Genomic DNA, 16,697 nt, shown 5'->3' with positions numbered 1-16,697 from the left:
TCCCTGCATATAAATGTTACAACTGCAGCATTTCAGTACTAGTTGCCATTGTACCTGCAATGCAAATTTGTACTTCCTAAAGTGTCCTGCAAATGGACTGGAGAGATAGCATGAGGACTTGACAAAGCCAGATGTCAATGTTTGAAAATGATGTATGCGCGTGGCTGATGCCCATGGATTGTTCTCTGAGGTGCAGTTTGGTGCTGGGCAACATGGAGACTGTTCACGGCCAGCAATGAGCTGAAGTTGTCAAGTATACGCTCTGCTTTCAATGTTGATAATTATTTATGTTAAGCTTGTTTAGCATGTTTTGTGAGATAAGGTGTTGAATATAAATGAGACAAATTGTGATGTTAATAAGGCATTTAACAATTAACAACAGGACAGCAAGAAACTCACGTTGTTGCTCAGCAAATCCATAAAAGATGCAGAATTTCCTTCTGATGTCGAGACAGACTTTGCCAGACATCATGATTTTGCCACAAATCTTGCCATTGTACGTCATTCAAGCTCTTATATGATTCTACTCTGCATTTCTGTGTATGATCAAGGGGGCTGAAAGTTAATCTAAGCCAACAAAGAAAGACTGACCTGCATTTATATAACACTAGTCATGACCACTGGACTTCTCAAATATAAATATGGGCCAGGTTACTGTGGATAACTTCACTGAACTTACTGAAATTGCACGCAAGCAATGGATTTCAGTTTAGTGCAGAAAAATGGGCATGAAGTGAATCCTCAAGTTGAGATGTACATTGCCAGTTTTTATTTTACGTTGACCTGGAAAACCAAGATTTTGCCAAGATTTTCCATTTCAAATTGTATAAAAGTGAGAAACATATTCCAAAATGAGTTTCCAATTCAACTTAAAGTTTGTTCCATATATTTCAATGGTAAAAGAAGATCGGGAGCAGGAAAAATCAACTGCTGATTCATGATGAGACAATTTTGAGCTGGTGTGGACCAATTTCATCCTCAAGGTCTTACTTCAAAGATTATTGTATACTTTGGAGCAGATATATATGAGTGATGACTTTTTTCTCCCCCTTTCATCCTCTCCTCTCAATCTTCTTCCTCATTTATGTTTTGAATACTGACACTGTTACAGATATACTATGCTATCATATACTGTACAAGTTGTCATCATGGAACTTAATAAGGGATCTCATTGTAGGTGACAACATAACATAGGTCAGCTATTTATTAAGAAAAATAGAGATGTCTAAGTGTCCTGGAGTCAATATTCTCATATTTATCAACTATTATATTAATATTCTCATATTTATCATTTAAACTTGTTCCAGATATTCAGCAAAAAGACATATCTATATATTTATAAATATTCTGTTTTGTTCATCATCTGAAAATAACTTCTGATTTGACAAGCTAGTCAGTATGTGGGTGTTGGATCTTGTCACGGTTGAATGTTTATGAAGGAAAGAAGGGCAGTCACGTTTATAAATCTATTCTGTAAATGTATATGCACCCAATCTCCAGCAGGCAAGGTTTGGAGATGATTCTGCTATTCATTTGATAGCATGTGGTTGAGTGGTGGAAAATCAATACATTATCAGATGCCCAACAATGGCGTCACTTGAAAAACTTTATTTATCATTTGTGAAGTGCTTTGGGATACATGAAAATGTTTACACATATTGCATGAATATAAGTTTTTTTTATCTTGTGGCAAGCAACTCAAATGAAACATAACAAGATTGAGATAGTGTTTGTAAAAAAGAGATAATTTCTGTTTTATTCAGAACATATCGATCATTAAATGCATGTCTTCTGGACCCCAACTTTAACATTCAGATATTCAATTCCTCATTTAATCACTTAAACAAAAAGCTCCCAAGGTATTTGAGTTGCTTGCCACAAGATAAAAAAAACTTATATTCATGCAATATGTGTAAACATTTTCATGTATCCCAAAGCACTTCACAAATAATAAATTAAGTTTTCCAAGTGACATCATTGTCTTAAGGTATACACAACGTTCCTGCAATGTTTGTCAACAAATACATTGAGCATGGTGAAACAGCTTAAAACTGTTCATGGCACACATTGTCCCAATATTTGTCGAGAATCTTAAAAACAAAACTATTTCTTCAAGTAATATTCCAATTCCCTTTTAAATGCTGCTATTGAATCTGCATTCACCGTTGATCAGGGAATGCAGTCCAAAATCGGTGGTTGCAGAAAAAGTACCGTAATTCATTTTAGGTTCTTTTGTCAATCGCCTTAAATTGATGTCCTCTGATGGGCTACTGTAATCTACTAGAATGTTCCAAGTGAATTACAAATAGACATACCTAGCTGGCACTCCTGGAATTTCACATGTCCCATTGTAAATAGTTCGCCGAAGAACACAAAAACAATGTACTTGATTTAAAGGCATTTGGTATTCAAAACTATGGATTGTATATTTTAAAAATTCATTCACAGAGTGTGGGCATCGCTGGCCAGGTCAGCACTTGCTGCCTTGAGAAGGTACCAGTGGTGACCATTCCTTGCAAGTTTGACATGATTTGGCAGTTTTCACGTTACAGTGGCCATCTCTGCCTACCTAAGGAGAATAATGGAAAAGTGGGATAAGCTGCTAAAAAGCAGAGAGTTGGTCAGGAGGCTGGAAGAATACAGCAAGCCAGGCAGCATTAGCAGGTGGAGAAGTCAACGTTTCAGGTATAACCCAGAAGGGTTATATCTGAAGCATTGACTTCTCCACCTCCTGAGCTGCCTGGCTTGCTGTGTTCTTCCAGCCTCCTGCTTGTCTATCTTGAATTCCAGCCTCTGCTGATTTTTGTCTCAAAAAACACAGTCATCATGAAACACTTTCAGAGAAATATAAGAGCACTTGGCACTTCAGGGTGACGAAGAGAAATAAAAGACATAGAGAAACTTTGTTCTCCCTTCTTAACAGTTGTGATGGCTTTCGAGAGGAGCAAACCCTGTTCCTACCCTGAAAGCCATCAGCATTGCTGAGACAATGCTATAATTTGAAACCCTCACTTCAGAAAATGCAACATCCCCGACTTTGAAATGCCATAACAGAAATTGAAATTGATTCCTTTTCACAAGTGCTTTTATCTTTGTCTGTAATAATTCTGAGTGTGTGAGTAGCCTAGAAACCTCCAGAGTGAAAATGTGAGATAAACTAACCTTTCTTTTTAAGTGACAAGGGCTTGCAGCTGGATGATTAAAATCACCTCTCATTCCACAGGTAAGAAGTAAACACTCCATATACAAATACATTGATCATAAATAACTTTGCTGAAACAGCTTAAAACTGTTCATGACACATACTCTCCTAGTATTTATCCAGATGCTTTAAAAAACTATTTCTTCAAGTGTTATTCCAATTCCCTTTTAAAGGCTGCTATTGAATCTGTGTTCACCATCTGATCAGGGAATGCAGTCCAAAAGCTATTGTTACTAGAAAACAATTTTCCTTCATATCTTCTCTGGTTCTTTGTCAATCACCATAGTTTACAGTGGCTAATCAGTCCTCTGATTAGCCACTGTAAACTATGTCACTTAATTGATTCTGTAACAATTCTTCATGATAATATCAAATCTGTTGGTATTATCTGCTCTAAGGTGAATTATGAATTCTTGTATTTATTCTTATAACTGTAATCCCTCACTCCAGGTAACATTCTTGTAAATTTGTGCTGTACCCTCTCAAAATTCATTATGTACTTCCTGAAGTGTGGTCCCTAAGATTGACCAAAACACTTCAGTGAGGGCTAAAAGAATCAATTTTGCATAAATATCTGCTTTTTGTACATTCTTTCTCGTGCATATTTTACTAACAGTTAGCTTGCCCTACTGTCTTACAGTCAGAAAAGGGGGAGTTTATAATGGGACATAAGGAAATAGCTGGCAAACTAAATTCAGTCTTTGCTTCTGTCTTCACAAAGAAGAACACACATAATGTCCGAGAAGAGCTGAAGCAAATCTGTATTTGTCGAGAAATGGTGTTGGAGAAATCGATGGGATTGAAAACTGATAATTCCCCAGGGCCTGATCATCTCCATCCTAGATTACATAAGGAAATAGAAATAAAGGAAGCATTGATGATCACCTTTCAAGATTATATAGACGCTGGAAGAGTTCCCATAGATTGGATGGTGGTTAATGTTACCACACTATTTAAAAAGGGAGGTAGAGAGAAAACTGCAAATTATAGATCGGTCAGCCTGATGTTGGTAGTGGGTAAAATATGAGAGTTCATTAGCAAGAATTTTATAGCAGAAACACTTAGAAAACAGTATTAAAATGAGACAAAGTCGGCATGGGTTTACAAAACTGTAACCTCGCTTGACACAAATCTACTGGAATTCTTTTAGGATATAACTAATAGAGTAGATTGGGGAGCCACTGCATGCGGTTTATTTGGACTTCGACAAAGTCCCATCTAAGTGTAAAATTAAAGCACATAGAATTGGAGGTAATGTATTGAGATGAATAGAAAATTGGTTAGGGGACAGGAAATAAAGAGTAGAAAATAATGGGTCTTTTCTGAATGGCAAGCAATGATCAGTGGGGTACTGTAGGGTTTGGTACCAGGACACCAGCTATTCGCAGTATATGCCAATAATTTAGATGTAAATGTAAATTCTCACAATTTGCAGATGACACAAAGTTGGGTGGAAGGGTGAGCTGTGAAGAGGATGCAGAGATGTTGCTGTGTGATTTGGATGAGCTGAGTGAGTGAGCAAATGCATGGCAGATATAGTATAATGTGGATAAATGTAAGGTTATCCACATTGTACCAAAAGTAGGAAAGCAGATTATTATTTGAAAGGCTGTAAATTGAGAAAGGGGAATATTCAATGAGACCTGGGTGGCCTCATGCACCAGTCGCTGAAAATAAGTATGCAGGTGCAGCAGTCAGTAAAGATGGCAAACTGTATGTTGGCATTCATAGTAAGAAGATCCAGATACAGGAACAAGGATATCTTCCTGAAATTATTTAGGGCATTGGTGAGGCCTCTCCTGCAATATTGCATTTTTAAAAATCACTCAGGGAATGTGGGCTTTTATGGCTAGGCCAGCATTTATTGCTTATTCCTAATAACCCAGAGAAAAAAGTAATAGTCAACTGCATTGTTTTGGGTCTGGAGTCACATGTAGGCCAGAACAGGTAAGGATGACAGATTTCCTTACATAAAGGACATTAGTGACCCAGATGGGTATTTCCCAACAATCAGCAATGGTTTCATGTTCATAAATAGACCCTTAATTCCAGATTCTTTATTGAATTCAAATTCCATCTTCTGCTGTGCTGGGTTTGAACCATTGACATTAGCTGAGTTTCCTGAATTAATTGTTGAGGGATGACACCACTAGGCCATTGCCTTTACAGTATGCAGTTGTGCTCTCCTTATCTGAGAAAGGATGTTCTTGTTACAGAGGGAATGTAATGAAGGTTTATCAAATTGATTCCTGGGATGGCGGGAATGACGTATAAGGAGTGATTGAGTTAGTTAGAATTGCATTCAATGGACTTTCGAAGAAACCTATAAAATTCTAACAGGACGAGACAGGATAGATGCAGGAAGGACCTATGGTGGGAAAGTCCTGAGGCAGGATCGTATTGTAAGGAAAGGAGCAAATTACTGCAGCTGTTGGTGTCTGTACTGAAAACAAAAAAGGCTGGAGATTTCAATGAGTCATTCAGCATCCATGGAGAGAAATAAGCTAACGTTTCGAGTCTAGATGACTCTTCATCATATTTTATGGTTAAGGGGTAAACTGTTTAGGACTGAAATGAGGAGAAATTTCTTCAATCAGAGAGTGGTGAGCCTGTGAAACTTGCTATGACAGAAAGTAGTTCAGGCAAAACCATTGTGTGTTTTCAAGAAGGAGGGAGGTAAAGCTCTTGTGACTAAAGGCACCGAGGGATTGAGCGTGACAATCATCCATAATCATATTGAATGATGGAGCAGGCTGGAGGGGTCAAATGGCCTATTCCCGCTCTAATCATCTATGTTAGTATATTTCAAAGATTTGAGCATTAATAGCAATAGACATTTATGTTCATGAATACTATTACAGCTTTGATGGGAGGAATGCACTGAAAATCAAGCCCCACAACTCTCCCAGTTGCATCATTAGTACGCATGTGCCCAAATGTTGCAAGACCTGGATAATATCCAAGCTTGGGCTAACAAATGGCAAGTAACATTCATGCAACAATGTGTCAGGCAATGAATAGTTCCAATAAGACAAAACAACAGCCCCTTTACATTCAATTGCGTTACCATCACTGATTCCCTGTCAACCTCATGGCTAGTGTCATTAACCAGAAACTGAACTGGACTAGCCATATAAATACAATGGCTATAAGAGCAGGTCAGAGACTATGAATCTTGCAGCAAGTAACTCACCTCCTGACTCACCAAAGCTTATCCACCATCGAAAAGGCACAAGTCACAAGTATGATGGAGCACCTCACACTTGTCTGGTAGAATGCAAAACCAACAACACTGAAGAAATGGACACTAACCAGCACACAAAGCCTGTTTAATTGAGATCTCATCCACAAACATTTAGCTCCTCCACCACTGAGGCTCAGAAATAGCAGCATGTGTTATCTACAAGATGTACTGCAGAAATTCACCATATTTTCTTAGACAACATTTTCCAAACACATGACCATGACCATCTAGAAAGACAAGAGCAGCAGATACATGGGAACATCACCATCTGCAAGCTTCTCTCTATCATCCTGTCTTGGAAGTCTATCACTTCAGTGTCACTGGATTAAAATCTTGGAATTCCCATCCTGATACATTGCCAGTCTATTTGCAACAAATGTCCTGTATTGGTTCAAAAAAACAGCTCACCATCACCTTCTAAAGGGCAACTAAGGTTGTGCAATAAATGGTGCCTCACCCACATCCCATGAATGAATTTTTAAAAATCAATCAGCAAAATGTCTAATTTGCTCCTTTTTGCACTACTGCCTAGAAGAATAGAAATTTTCTCCAGGCTTCTTTGAATAACTCAAAATAATCAATTTACTAGAAACAAAAAAATTATTCTTAAAACAATCGGCAAAATTTGGTTAATATCTAAGCTATAATCCACAATTAAGACCACATGCCCTTAATCACAGGCATATTCACAATGCACTACAGCTCTACTGTGTTGCCCCCTATTGGCCAAAAGTCTGGAAACAAAAGATGCGATGATTTCTCATTGTCATCTGGGCTTCTTGTCAATGATTTTCTTGCCGCTATGTACTGATGGAAGATTATTTGGATTTGGTCCAGATTTTGCAGGTTTTACAAGATATTCAGAAATGGTGATATTTGGAAACTTGATCGGGTTCCCAGGAACGTCTAAAGCAAATTCAGAGAATGCTGGAGAAACAGAAGGTGGTAATGGAAGGCTGTATCGGTGAATGAAAACCAATGTCCAGGGATGTACCATAAGGATCAGCACTGGGTCCCTTATTGTTCGTAATATATATCAACAACATTGGATTATAATGTGGGTTGGGGGGATGATAAGTAAGTTTATGATAACATGAAAATTGGCCAGGTGGTTAATAGTGAAGAAGAAGGTCTTAGGGTTATTTAGATGGACAGATCAGTGGCAAATGAACTTTAATGCTGAAAATTGTGGGGTGAAGCACTTTGGAAGAAGTAACAATGCACTCAATGAATGGCAGAACATTAGAAAACTCAGAGGAACAGGGAACTCTCATCTAAGGAATCATGAAAGCAGCAGGATAGGTTAATAGGGTGATTAAGAAGATATAGGGTGCACTATCCTTTATCAATCATGACATAGATTATCAGAGCAGGGACATTATGTTCGAGCATTAGTTAGCCCACAGCTGGAGAACTAGTGTGCAGTTCTAGTGTAGTGGTAGATATGTGTCTTCAAACCAGGCCATTAAAGGTTATTTGGACATGACAATACACAATTGAAGTACAGTTGAACAGTATGTGGAAAACAGGTCTAATGTTAAAACATCCCATTTTGATTGAGAGGTAAGGATATGACATTAAATTGTCTGTGAGAACTGTTGTGTTGAGCCATTACATATAGCCACCTGGACATGTTTTTCTGTATAATGGAATGTGTGGAAAAGTACTCAAAGTACAGTACCACAAAATGATGCTACAGCACATAACCAGAATAGTATTAATGTCAGGGACTTTATCACACTTGCCGGACTTCACCTCGGACTGGGATTGCAGACGTTCCTGGGATCCCCAAGTTCTCTAGACCAGCAGCTGCAAAGCAGAGTCCCCAAGGGGAGGAAGACAGTGAGACTCTTTACTATTATACTTTTGTTACCAATAAATGCGCTAACTAGGACCACCTAACTTATCGAACCTGTATATATGTTAATTATGTGGTTTAGGCTAACAGTCACTCATTAGTTTGCATGTGTCTCCAATATATATTAAGTAGATTAAGCTAATAAAGGTGCTTTATATCAAAATGCACGTGTTTTCTTGTAATCATTTTGATCAGATCTTAAGGAACCTGTTAGGTATTTTCAGCTTAACAATGCAGCTAGTTAACAAGCACCATCACAGGATATAATTGCACTGGAAGTGGTGCAAAGGAGCTTCAGAGAAGTATGATGCCTAGGACAGAGCCATTTAGCTATGAAGAGAGGTTGGATAGGCTTGGGTTGTTTTCTCTCGAGAAGAGAAGGTTGAGGGAAACCTGATTGAAGTATATAAGTTTCTGAGGGGAATGGAACAGGGTGAATAGAAAACAGCTGTACCCCATCGGAGAAAAGACAATAATGAGGGGGCATAAATTTAAAGTGAAGGGCAGGAGGCTGAGAGGGGTTTGAGGAATTTCTTTTCACCCAGAGGGTCATGGTAATCTGGAATGTTCTGCCTGGGAATGGCAGCGGAGGTGGGAACGTAACAACCTTGAATTACTACATGGATAAACACTTGAATTGTCGTAACATTTAAAGCTATGGACTAAGTGCTGAAAATTGAGATTAGTGTAGATAGGTCAGCACAGCCTAAATGGGCTGAATGGCCTCTTCTGTGTTATATGACTCTACGACTCTATGACTCTTTGACTCTAAAGGGTCTGTGGAATTCACTACCCCAGGGATGATGGAAGCTGGGGCATTCAATAAATTTGAATTAGACAGATTATTAATTAGTAACAGTTTATGAGAATCATGGCAGGAAAGTGGAGTTGACGACAAGATGAGATCAGCCATGATCCTATTAAATGATGGAACAATTGAATTGCTTACTGCTGTTCCTATTTCTTACATTATATTATTATAAATGTGTACTCCCAACATGCTTCCACCCTTGGGATATGAAGCACTATTTTCAAATACATTTTCTTGTGATATAGACAACAAAACACAGACAACACAAAAACATAAACATTTAGACTTACATTCATTCATCTTCATTCACTCTTTATACAAAATCTATACAGTTTCTTGTCACCTTCTTAATCTCCACTCAATTCCCCCATCATTATATTCCTGACAGTGCATCAGCAATGCTATTATCCTTTCCAGCAACATGAACAAATTTTTTGTTATAAGGCTGAATTAGCAAACACCACTGAAACAATCTCGCATTCTGATTCTTAAATTTATGACAAAGGCCAAGGGATTATAGTCAGTGAATATTTGTTATTCTTTGTATATGTGACAGACATAAATATCAAAATATTGAAGTGCTAGCAACAATCCCCAATTCTTTTCTACTTTAAAATACTTATTTTCATTTTGTTTCTTAGGAAAGTACCCTCCTGCTTTTTTTTGTATTCAATTCATCTTCTTGCAATAAGACTACACGTAATAAGTGTTATTCACCATTTTAAGGGATTTAGCAAAAAGACTCATGATGTGGAGGTGCCAGTGTTGGACAGGGGTGGACAAAGTTAAAAATCACACAACACCAGGTTATAGTCCAACAGGTTTATTTGGAAGCACTAGTTTTCAGAGCGTTGCTACCTTCATCAGGATGCAACTACATGGTGAAGGAGCAACACTCCGAAAGCTGGTGCTTCCAAATAAAGCTGATGGACTATAACCTGGTGTTGTGTGATTTTTAGTAAAAAGAGTGGCTGACACCACTTCATTCATCAGGATTGCTTTCAGCTTCTTGAAAGTTATTTGGCACTCTTTTGACCATTTGCCTTTGCTTGTTTTTGCAATAAGGTTGTTGGGAGGAAGCCTTAATACCGTTGTTAGGCAAAAACGTTCAATAGAAGCCACAGAGTCGAAAAGATCTCATGATTTCTTAATTAATTTTAGGAATGGGAAATTCTGTCAAAGTCTTTATTTTCAGTCTTTTTGGCAACATTTGTCAATTTTCTATTATATGTCCTTGATAAGTTAACATTTCTTCTATAAATTCACTCTTATGCCATAAGAATTAGACAGGTTATTAATTAGTAACAGTTTATGAGAATCATGGCAGGAAAGTGGAGTTGAGGACAAGATGAGATCAGCCATGATCCTATTAAATGATGGAGCAGCTGTTTAAATCAAGCTCCCAATTGCTTTAACATGTTCTTCCCAGATGCTGGTTTATGAAAATATATTTCAGAAGTAAACCAATATAATTAACAACACTAAGTATGGATAGGTCATAATGTTTTGAAAGTTCCTGGATCATTATTTTAACCTAAATGGCATGATTCACCATTGATATAATCAATTTGATATAACAAGAGCAGATATCTCCTCAGTTCTTAACTTCAACTTGGTTTTCCAACCTCTCATCAATATATCAGTTTTAATAAAGAATGAAGCACTATCCATCAACACAATCTTCTAACCAATGAAATGTGTATGAATCTACTTTTGCTAACATATTTACTTTAATTTGTGTAGAATCCAGTTAACACATCAGTTTTGGAACTAATGCAATTGCAGAATTCCAATTGCTTTGACTCAGTTCAATCAAGTGATTTTCTGACATACGGAAGTGTTTTCATCTGAACTTATTTTTCTGAACTTAAACTGTTTTATTGGCGCAGATTCTCCCACACCCACACCATGTCTGGCTAACTTTTGCACCCTGGTTTATCGCGACAGATTTCCTTTTACTCCAGAGGTAACTTCACTAGATCCTTGTATGTTATTTCCACTAATGTGAGAAAATGAAACCTAACTATGCCATATTTTGGCTACGACCTGAAGGTGCTGGTGTTGGACTGGGGTGGACAAAGTTAAAAATCATACAAAGCTAGGTTATAGTCCAACAGGTTTATTTGGAAGCACTAGCTTTCAGAGCGCTGCTCGTTATCAGGTGGTTGTGGAGATTAAGATTATGCTCACAGAATCATGGAGATGTTATACATCTGCAGAAGCATGACCGAGAAATTGAAAAACCTGAACAACAAGTCGGAGGGGCGGAGCAAAAGGTTGTGACCTCGGAGGCTGCTGCCGAGTCAGCCGTGGGCCAGGTCCAGGCTCTCGAGCAGTGAGTCCCGACCTTGGAGGAGCACATTGACGACCTCGACAATCGGGGCCATCAAAAAAATATTCAGTTGCTGGGCCTTCCCGAACGGGAAAAGGAAGGCCAGCTCGCAGTTTTTTTGGAGCAATGGCTCCCTCAAATATTAAAGTTGGAGTCCAGACCAGACCAGATTAAGGTGGAGTGAGCCCACCAGGTTGCTATACGCAGGCCCGGGTCAGACCAGTGCCCCTGCCCAGTTCTGTTCCAGCTCCAATGTTATAGAGAGAAGCTAATGCTCCTGGAAGCCTCCAGAGTCCTGGGGAAGGATCCCCAGGCCATGATGTACAAGGGTTCCAGGATTATGTTATTCCAGGAATTTTCTCCAGCCGCAAGACGAGGGCGTTCGATTAGGCGAAGAAGTGTCTGAGAGACCTAAATATCCAATACTCCTTGCGTTACCCGGCAACGCTCCACTTCAGCCATGAAGGATCCGTATACAGCTTTGGATCACCAGAGAAGGCTAAAGAATTCTTGGACTCTCTTAAATAGACTGTGATGGATAATGATTTTATTTCCCTCCCACCCCCCAGTTGCCCTTTTTAACTTCTCCATCCGTTTTTGTTCATTACCTTCTCCAAGGGTTTGGGAAGGGGGGGCTTATTTGTTATTCACTATGTGATTTTTTTGTTCACAGACCGTGCGGCTTATTTGATTTGTGTGGGAGGGGGGTTTGTTATTTTGTCCTACCTCTTTTTTAGAGTGGGGTTCTTTTCTTCTGTCATCTTATTTAGTTTTCTAATAATTGCTGGGATTGTAACTTTGTAGTTTTATATATTTATAATTTGTATTATGCTTGCTAAACACACCTAGATGTTGGTGTTAGGTGGGGGGGAGGTGGGTCACTCACTTTCAACTTTGTTTTTATAGAACACTCGAATTTGTCTACTCCATTTTCTAATGCCTGGGTCAAGGGAAGGGCACTAGTTAGGAGAGGTTACGGTAGGGTTATTGACAGGTAGTTACATCCCCTGGGAGCAAGGGGGAAAGTCTCCTTTCAAATGTGTTTTGTATCGTTTTCTTTACTTAGGAATAGTTTATAATTGTGTTGGTGTAAATGTCTTAAAGAATTTTTGCTTTTGTGAATTTTCCATAATCTTTACTCAGGGTGTTTTGGATGGGGTTCTTCCTCCTGGGGGGTCTCGGGCTTGCCAGGATGATCATGGCTAGCCATTCGCTTAGGTGGTTCACCTGGAATATCAAGGGGAGTAATTCACCAATCAAAAGGAAGAAGATATTATCAAACCTCAAAAAAGAAAGGGTTGATATAGCTCTCTTACAGGAGACGCACTTAAAATTACAACAGGGTGGATTTGACCAGGCCTTTTTCTGATCTTTTAGTTCAAAAAGTAGGGGAGTAGTCATTCTCATTCGTAATAATCTTCCTTTCAAAATCTTAAACCAGATAAAAGACGAATCTGGATTAAAGCCCTAATAAATGGAGAGGAGCATGGGATTTTGAATCTTTATTGCCCCCCCCCCCCCCCCCCCAGCACACCCCTTCAAATTTGTAATGGAGGCGTTCTCCAAGTTGATGGCTTTTGGGGCCCCCCATTCAATTATAGGAGGAAATTTTAATTATATTAAAATACTTCCTCTGATGTTGCTCAGACTGACGTTATGTAAACTACACGGCTGGCTTGGTTTTTTTATTTGGAATTATAGATGACCCCTTATCCAATTAGAAAAGCTGCAGCTTCCACAAGCAAGAGGAGGACTGAATTTTCCAGACTTTAGGAGGTGTCAGTTGAGTTCTTTACTATGCTATATAGCTGACTGGGTCCCTGTGACACACAATCAATTTGGTTAGACACTGAGACCTCCCAAGCAAAGTGTCCCCTCATCATTCTTTTATTTTTAGATAAGGTGAGAGCTATTATGGACTATTGTAAAAATCCTATTGTATTAAATACAATTAAAGCCTGGAGGATAATGTGGCAAGATGAGGGTAACCTACAAAAAACCTCTCCTTATACTCCTATAGTGGGAGCATCGGGTTTTCAGCCAGGGCAGACAGATGCTACATTTAAAACTTGGAGGTCCAGAGGTGGCTCCTGCTTGGGGGATCTGTTCGATGGGGAGGTTATGATGTCTTTTGAGCAGTTGCACCAGAAGTTTGGACTACCTAATGGAGACTTTTTCGGTATTTCCAAATACGAGATAATATACAGAAGAAGACCACTTTATTAGACAGTCCCTACAAATCGGATAAGGAGAGAAGAGTGCTATGGCCAATGGGTCCACCCTCGGTGAGTACTCTTTATCACTCATCACATAATGAGGGTTAGAAAGACATGGAACGACTGCCTAAAACATGGAACCAGGAATTGGGGTTAGAAATCCCTCTAGAAATGTGGGAGGACATCTGGGAAAATGCCAGAAAGATCTCTATTTGTAATAGAACCCAAGCCATTCGATTAAAGATACTCCATAGGGCTCATCTAGCACCTGAACGACTGGCAAAATTTAGGTTAGGAACATCCCCAATATGTCCTAAATGTGAAATAGAAGTGGGCACTCTCACACACTGTTTGTGGACATGTCACAAGATCCGCAAATACTGGGGCAGAGTAGCGAATGCTCTGACAGAAATCTTGGGAATGGAGATTAGATTGGATCCAGTGTCTCTTCTGGGCTTTTCAAATTTGCCCTCCCTGGATGTGCATGGGATGAAGCTATTTTCCATTCTCTCTTTTTGTGCAAGGAAAAATATCTTAGTGAATTGGGTAGCTGAGGGCCCTCCAGGACTTTCAAATTAGCACAGGTTAATCATGGAACATACCCCCCTTGACTTCCTCACAAATTTGGTGCACCAAAAAACTGAATTATTCTGTAAAATATGGCAGCCCTTTCTGAACTATATTGATACAGATATTTCGGCCATATTGTCAGGGGCTTTTGTCTAGCTGTGGTAGGGATTCTGGCTGGTCCGGGGGCCCCCGGGAGGAGGAATCCCATATAAATATGGGTTTTATTATGACTTGATGTTAATTCATTTTGAGTATGTACTTAATTATTTAATTATCCTGTTATTTTTCACTATTAATGTAGAATATCCTATTTTATGTTTTGGTTATTTGTAGGATAGATTAGTAGTTAGTTGTTTTTTTTCTTTTTTGTGTTTTGGTTATTATTTATTTCTTTTATATATATTTAATTGTATATTAGTGTTTATATTTGTTTGTATTACTTTGTAATATTGTAAACAAATGTTAAAAATATTTCCTTTTTTTTCAATAAAAATATCTATATAAGAACTTCCATCTTTTATAATTTGGAGATGCTGGTGTTTGACTGGGGTGTACAAAGTTAAAAATCACACAACACCAGGTTATAGTCCAACAGGTTTAGTTGGAAGCATGAGCTTTCAGAGCGCTGCTCCTTCATCAGGTGGTTGTGGAGGACACAGTTGTAAGACACAGAATTTATAGCGAAAGTTTACAGTGTGATGTAACTGAAATTATACATTGAAAAATACCTTGATTGTTTGTTAAGTCTCTCATCTGTTAGAGTGACCGTGTTAGTTTTACTTCTTTCATATGTAAATCGCAAAACTTATTTTAAAAGTTACATTTTCAGGTGAACTTTAACAATTGGTGTCAGCCCAGATAATGTGTTGAAGGTGTTCAGCCCCCTGTGTGCTGTTGTCTATGCCATAATGTTTAGACTGATTCTACTCTAAAAGATGAGTTAACAGAATCTTACATAGATTCATGCAGTTTTTGAGCAACGTACAATGTAACTCTGCAAGTACAAATTCACCCCACAAATGTATATGTGTGTGTATGTGTGGAGTGAGGGGTTGTGAGTGTCTGAGAGAGAGAGTGTATATGCGTGCGTGTGAGGGTAAAGGAGTCTAAGTCTGTGAGAAGGTGTATGAGTGAGTGTGGGGGGGTGTGTGTCTGTAGGAGTGTGTGTCTGTGTGTTTAGGAGTATCTCTGTGTGTGTTTGTATGTGTCTGTGTGTATGTATAGTGCAATGGTGGTCACCTGTAATGTGACATGAACCCAAGGTCTCAGTTAAGGACATCCTTATGGGTACCAAACTTAGCTATCAGACTCATCCACTTTTCACTGCTGCCTGTCCCGAAGTCCACCTTGGGGGACAGTCACCCGAAGGTCTGAGGTTGAATGTCCCAAATTGCTGAAGTGTTCTCCAACTGGGAGGCAACACTCCTGTCTGATGATTGTTGTGCGGTGTCCATTCATCTGTTGCCGTAGCCTCTGCTCGGTTTCACCAATGTACCATGCCTCAAGGCATCCTTGCCTGCAGCGTATGAGATAGACAACATTGGCTGATTTGCATGAGTGCCTGCCATATACACGGTAGGAGGTATCCCCACATATAATGGTGATATCCGTGTCCACACTCCGACAGGTCTTGCGGCGCCTACCGTGACAGGGCTGTATGGAGTTACCCTGAAAGCCGGGTAGTTTGCTACGAACAATGATCTGTTTGAGGTTTGGTGGTTGTTTAAAGGCGAGCATTGGAGGTGTGGGGAAGCTCTTGGCAAGGTACTCATCCTCACTGATAATGTGTTGCTGGCTGCGAAGAACGTGGTGTAGTTTTGGGGCTCCTGGGAAGTACTGGACAATGAAGGGTATCCTGTCGGTTGCAGCACGTGTCTATCTCCTGAGGAAGTCATTACGGTTCCCTGCAATGGCAAGTCAGATCTGGCGGTCGATGAGTTGAGCATCATACCCCGTTTTTATGAGGGCATCCCTGAGTACTTCCAGGTGCCCATCACGTTCTTCCTCATCAGAGCAGATCCGGTGTATGCGTAGGGCCTTTCCATAGGGGATGGCTGTTTTAATATATTTCAGGTGAAAGTTGGAGAAGTGTAGCATTGTGAGGTTGTCTGTGGGTTTGCGGTAGAGTATGGTGCTGAGGTGTCTATTGTTGTGAAGACGCATTTGTCCAAGAATGAGACAGATACTAGAGAATAGTCCATGGTGAGTTTGATGGTGGGATGACACTTGTTGATATCACTGTGTAGTTTTATCAGTGACTTCTCGCTATGGATCCAGAGAAGAAAATGTCATCAATGTGCCTGGTGTATAATGTTGGTTGGAGGTCCTGCGTAGAGAAGAAGTCTTGTTCGAACCTGTGCATGAAAATGTTGGCATATTGGGGTGCACGTTTGGTACCCATGGCTGTTCCATGTGTCTGGATGAAGAACTGGTTGTCAAAGATGAAGACGTTGTGATCGAGGAT

General features: G+C 39.4%; 1 pseudogene; it reads right to left on the bottom strand.

The window, feature by feature from the left end:
* Nucleotides 1-15,591: 15,591 nt before the first annotated feature.
* Nucleotides 15,592-16,330, bottom strand: LOC148150187 (uncharacterized; annotated as a pseudogene).
* Nucleotides 16,331-16,697: the final 367 nt, after the last annotated feature.

The sequence above is a fragment of the Chiloscyllium plagiosum genome, unplaced genomic scaffold (genome assembly GCF_037043375.1).
Source record: "Chiloscyllium plagiosum isolate Xiang-an unplaced genomic scaffold, Cpla_swu_hap1 HiC_scaffold_4, whole genome shotgun sequence".
NCBI classification, from domain to species: domain Eukaryota; kingdom Metazoa; phylum Chordata; class Chondrichthyes; order Orectolobiformes; family Hemiscylliidae; genus Chiloscyllium; species Chiloscyllium plagiosum.
This window is presented reverse-complemented; position numbering and strand designations above follow the sequence as displayed.